The 6241-nt window shown below is 36.8% G+C and overlaps 1 long non-coding RNA gene across 2 annotated transcripts; it reads right to left on the minus strand.

The window, feature by feature from the left end:
• On the minus strand, nucleotides 407-5740 carry LOC106502758. Of its 2 annotated transcripts, XR_001296403.2 has the most exons (4): nucleotides 5504-5740; nucleotides 4679-4767; nucleotides 1535-1610; nucleotides 407-1147 (listed from the first exon to the last, which is right to left on the minus strand). It is a non-coding gene; the product is annotated as an uncharacterized LOC106502758 (long non-coding RNA). The 2 variants fall into 2 exon arrangements; XR_001918972.1 differs by lacking the exons at nucleotides 407-1147; nucleotides 1535-1610 and having other exon boundaries at nucleotides 4603-4767.

Raw genomic sequence — 6241 nt, forward strand, 5'->3', positions numbered from 1 at the left:
TACCTGTCTAGTATCCAAGTCAGCCTCAGAAATGTTATTGGATAAGAGATCTTTAAGGAAAGAGCAATCAAGGAAAACGGCTGCATCCAGTGGTGACAGGTTAGGTCCCTATGCTGACTCTGCCTCTGAAAAGAGCTAAAAATATGTTTAGCTAAAACATGAGAGTTGAAAGGGAGAAATAGGAGAACAGATAAAAGAGGAGGAGGGAAGGTGAAATGAAAAAGCAACTAGCAAATATTTTGAGGCAAATAAACTTTAAAACTATTAAATAATTAAATCTTCATAATTAAATGTTTCTCCTCCCCCCATGACAACACAAAGGAAATAAACATCTCCCTCTAATAACAAGCAACGTGAGCTTGGCTGTCCGTATTCCACCAAGTCCGTGTTATTGATCTTTATATAAGTTTCAAAAACAAAAAGATTTGTGAAATGAGTTCTAGAATTCTTCCCTTAAAAGTACTGATTTATTTAACGTGTTTGTGTGGAAAATTTCAAAGATAATACAGGATATTATCATATCTATCCACACATCATGTGTCATCCTGAATCTGTCACTCAGCTTCAGTGACAACAAGTTGCGGCCAATTTTGCTCCATTTGAATCCCCTGTTCTCTCTTCCCCAGATATTCTGAAGCAATTTCAGATGCCACAGCAACTGCAACCAATCCCTTCCTCTTAAGATAAGAAGTTTTGCATATTATAACCTCAACAGTCTTACTGTATCTAAAATCTTATAATTATTCCAAACATCATCAATTATCTAGTTGGTAATCATCCCTGTAGTCTCAAAAGTTTTTTAAGCATTTCTTGTTTATACATGAGGGCCATAGGCTGATTTTTCAATCATTGGTTATGATATAAACAACATTCCTTTTGTTTCCAGGGCTTTTGATAACATGTCCACTGAGACACTTGAGCCATCTTTCCAAGATCTTTACTCCTTAATCAGCTTCACTTCGTGGTTCTTGGTGAAACTCACAGGAAATAGTTTGGTCAGCAGAGAGGACCACATCCCCCAGGTGAGCTTTGAGAAGGAGGTTGGTAATCGTCAGAAGACCATGCCAACTCAACCTCACATTTTGTTATGAATCAATGTGGGTAATTGTGCATGAAGCCAGTTTCCTCCCCGTCTTATGCTTGCCAACTGTATTAAAGACATTGAAAGTAAATATCATTAATCTATTTACATATAGAATTTACATTTATTTCTCCTCTAAGGAGATATGCAAATATCTGTATCATTTCAGACTGTTTATGGCACTTTTGTACCAACAGTAGATGGTCATTCCAAATGGAACGGAACTATGCAGAACTATTATGTCTGAACTTGAATCACAGGATATGATTCAACAGGGATAAGGAAATAACAAGAATTGTTTAGATGAGCGCCTGTAAAAACATTCAGCATTAGCTTTCTCTTTTTCTTTTTTTTAAAAATAATCTTAAAATTCTGAAATCCTAAAACCTTCTGATTTTACTAGAGATACCTGTGACAATGATGATGATATTAAAATTTGAAATTCAGGCTAACCTGGAAGTAAGCTTGTGGTAAGTCATGCTTCATAAACCATGGTCTCTGGAAATCTGTAACAGTTGGCTAAATGCTCCTGAAATTCAGAGAAACAAGACCACTGACAAATATAAATCAGGAAAGTTACTGAAATAATTCAGGAGAAAGATAGAAAAAAATTCAAGGGAGCAGACAAATACTATTATCCTTAGCTCTACGTGGGATTTGCCCACAAAATATCCATCTGTTACTCCTCAAACGTACTCAGTGATGTGAGAGGGGGAAGAATGCTTGTTTGAGAACTGGGCTGTGTCCATACTAATGAAGGAAAGGAAGCCTGTCTGCTTCCGTCCTCCCCCCACCTCATAAGCTGTTGGTGTAAACTAGTTGGTGGGCTCCGTTCCCATTTAAAGGCAGGAAGCACTTCATAGGCATTTGAGCAACAAGGCAATAATTTTCATTTTAAGCTATTATGGAAATAAAATATTAATACGAAGCCCATTAACAAAAGACGGAGTGGATTCTAGAGATCATTAAGAGCAGGCAATTAAAGTGACCTCCCTTGGAGGTGCTTCAAAAATCCATAACTAGTTACTTAGTCAACGTTTCAATTAAATGGGTTAGAATTCTAAACTTCTCCAAAAGTTTCAGATTCAGATTTTCCAAAATGGAAGCCTGAATATATAAAATTAAAATATTATACAATGTAGAAAATACACATATTGGTCAGATTTTCCTGGCTGTGAACTTATTTAAATTTGTTTTTTGTTTTTTAAATATTATCTTTAATGAAACTTTCAAAATGGATGAATCCTTTTCCCCTGAGAAATCACTTGAAAGAGAATTGTGGCAAATGACATTTGAAAATTTTAAATTATATCACACTGAAAGTCAGAATTTTTTTCCTAAATTACTTTAGGTAAAAGACAGACTTGTGGGATTTTAAGTAATTTACATCATTTGAATGTCATTTAAATTTATAGACAGTGAAGTCCACTCTTCTTTTGTGTATAGTTTTATACTGTCTGACAGATGTATAGAGTTGTGCAGTCATTATTGTAATCATGATACAAGAGTCCCCCTGGCCTCACTTAGATAAACCTCCTAGGAGTGACATTTGTAGTCAACCCTCTGCCCATGTGTCCCTATAACTGTATGTTTTCTAGAATGACACACAAGTAGAATCATGCAGAATGAAGCCTTTGGATATTTGAGGGGCGGGATGTCACAATTTTCTTCAAGTTAATATCTTACTCCACAAAGTCAAACACAGAAGACTTAAAGAGAATTGTTTAGACACCCTTTGATATTATAGTTTCTATGTGTATTACATCTCTATCTATTGGACTCTCCCCAGACAAGGCTAGAATTTTTACTTTCCAAAGTCATACGTATTTTAAAGATTTAAGCAGTGGAAAATACTCCTTTACTCTAACACAGATATTTACTATGTCTGTTGCTTTTCCTTCATTTCAAAATCATGAAGATTCCTCCTGAAGCTGTTTGCCTTCAGCCAATTTTCAGATTTTTTTAAAGAGCTCTTCTGCAGGAGATAAGCAGTGTTAGATATGTTCTACCTGAAACTGTATTCTGCCCAGGGGTCACCCGCATCACATGCATCACCTTTCCTATGTCTCACGCCACAGCAGGCTTTTCCCTTTGCATTCTCTTATGACAACATTTCCAAACTTCCTCCTTGAGAGTCCTGTTCCATGGCTTTCTTTCCCTCATCTAAGTTCTAGTATCACACACATCAGTAATTCCTTTTGTTTTAACAATACATGTTTCTCAACCATAACTGTTCCTTTTCCTTCTAAATGACACTGCAAAACAAAAAAAATCTAGAGAGTGTCTCTGCTTCCATTCTTGTGCCCTCTCAAATCTCTTAAACACACTAGCACCCCTATAATATTTCTTAATTTGAAATTTACCCAAGCCTTCTCATTCTTAAAAACTTTCAAAGGCTCTGTCCTGACTACAGAATAAAATACAAAGCCTTAGCGTATATTTTATTACATCTTATAAATATATCATCATTCCATTGCCTTCACTAGGCAGTATGTTTCTTGAAGTCAGGGCTTGTATTTCATTTTACTTTTTGGGAATATCCTTCATCTAGTGGGCTTCTCAGATGGTGCAGTGGTAAACAATCTGCCTGCAAATGCAGAAGACACAGGAGATGTGAGTTTGATGCCTGGATCGGGAAGATCCCCTGGAGTAGGTAATGGCAATCCACTCTGGTATTCTTGCCTAGAAAATCCCGTGGACAGAGGAGCAGGGCAAGGTATAGTCCATGGGGTCCCAAAGAGTTGGCCATGAATGAGGGACTGAACTCTGTACTGCATACTAACATCTAGCATAATGTAGATATTAGTATTTTCTGAGCTGAAAATCTTGTCTTTTTCCTAAGTTTTACCAATAATACAAGTACATCTCCTTATTGCAATCAATGCATCTTATTTTTCAACCCCACTGTTTTTGTCCACTTACATGTTTAGGTACCTTAATAAGCTCTAAGCTGTCTTAATACAGAAAGTTCCCCTTTATTTCACTGCACTTTGCCTAGTAGTTAGGGTCTTCCCTTGTAACTAATTGATAACCAGTACATATCCTGTAATTGTATGATGAAATAAAAGGAAATATTCAATGGTAAATTTCTTTGGATATTATAAAGTTTCCTTCCTTATTTCATTCATGCTTATATTATTATATGAGATATTTTTACATGGAAAGTGTTTTCCTTGGTAGCATAATATGAGTGATTATCTGTTTCTTTTAAAATCACAATTAAAAAGGCCGCAATGGGACATATGTGACATATTCCAGACATATTCTCCAATCTGCTGGTTTTTCAAAGTCAAAAATCTATATCTTTTAGATAACAAAGTGAAAAATTTTAAACTATACCTGTTGAAACATAACTAAGCAATCTCCAAGGCTATACATTCAACAGCTAACATAACAATCTTTAAATAAATAAATATGCCTTAACAGACATTCCCAGATTCTTTCTAATTATATTTTCTAAAAATAAAGTGATCTGAAAGTATATTTTTTGAAATATTATTAAATAAAGAAAAAGTCTGTAAGAACTTTAATTGTGCTTTGATTGAAGATTAATTTTCCTTTTTGATCATTGATGTCTCTACTCATCTTGACACTCACTTTGTGTCAACATGTGGTTCGCCTCTGCCCAGGGACACAGTGCTTCCTGCCCTGAGGTCTTTCCTGGGTGCTCTGATTGCTGATGGAGCCTGGAGGGGAAGCAGAAGAAACAGAAAGCAAACAAGCACTTTGAGTAGATGGACCTTTGAGTGATCAAAGTACTCTCAGTTCTCATTAGGCTCAAAGGAAGAGTTCAGCATCAGCCCAGTTTTGGCCAACAACTTAAAGTAAAAGGGTGTGGCAGGAAGGGTTGACATTTCCAGGGGCCAGAGCAGGTGATTTACTATGAGAACCAAACATGAAAAAGCCAAGAGAACAAGAACTTCATTGAGCCAGAAATTTTTCTTCCTTTTGTTCTTAATTTTCCACAGATGTGTTGACTTGTCTTCTTTTTTCTCCTTTTGCGTCACGCTGTTACACTCACACACACACACACACAATAAACACATTCATTTATTATCTTATTCTTGGCTGTGTTATTAGCGACAGCCCTGGAAGTATGTATTGGGTTGTCCAAAAAGTTTGTTCGGCAGTGAATACATAGCTCAATAATGTACTTGGAGAAAATGAAAAATATGTCTTTTATTTAAAATTGAATGAATTTCTTGGATAACCCAATGTATTAATTTTCTTCAACCCAAGGAAACAAAGTTAGATATTTTAGTTAAGTCATAAGCCAAAAAAACAGAATTGAGAAGTAGATATCCCAGCTCTTGTAAAGGATTTGAGTGTGTTATGCTATTTATTGTAGATATGAAATTATATAATCCCAGAGCCTCCTAAAGCTGCAGTTGTTATAATTTCACACCTCCCGATGGTACTCACTTCAGGGTCCCAGGGTGCTTCTTCAGAGAGGTGTCCCCAGAACTGACTCAAACAAAAGAGCTGGAAGGAGAGCAGCTTGACGCTTACCAAATGAGCTGGCAAACCGAGTCAATTAGCAGCCTCATTTAGGATCAGGTTTTCCACACTCCGTACAATGAGGAGCTCAGTTTTACAGGGCAGTCTGTGCGAACCATGGAATTGGTAGTCTGCTGATTTTATTGCACTCGTCCTGGGAAGCCAGAGGATAGGCATCTCATTTAGTGGACCTTGAACAGAGTCGGGGTGGCTCACATCCAGCTGGTACCGCTAATTTTGCTGACTGCCAAGGGACAGTGCCCTATCCTGTGTCAAGGGCCCCCAACCTCCAGGATCTAATGCCTGATGATCTGAGGTGGAGCTAATGTGATAATAACAGACATAAAGTGAACAATCAACGTACTGTTCTTGAATCATCTCCAAACCGTCCCCCTATCACACTCTCCATACATGGAAAAACTGTCTTCCACGATACCTGTCCCTGGTGCCAAAAAAGTTGGGGGCTGCTGCTGTATGTTCATCTTAACACCTTGGAATATTCATATTAAAATCTCCCTTCCACACTCTAACAACTTCAAGTATAAGCATATCCTTTAATTCTTTGGCTCTTTGTACTCTCACTTTCACACTCCTTCTTCCATTTTTAAGTTCTATTATAGAATGATGTTAAGAGAATTTTTGAAAAAGTGATCGTATTATGAT

This window comes from Capra hircus, chromosome 13, assembly GCF_001704415.2.
Source record: "Capra hircus breed San Clemente chromosome 13, ASM170441v1, whole genome shotgun sequence".
In the NCBI taxonomy this organism is placed as follows: Eukaryota; Metazoa; Chordata; class Mammalia; order Artiodactyla; family Bovidae; genus Capra; species Capra hircus.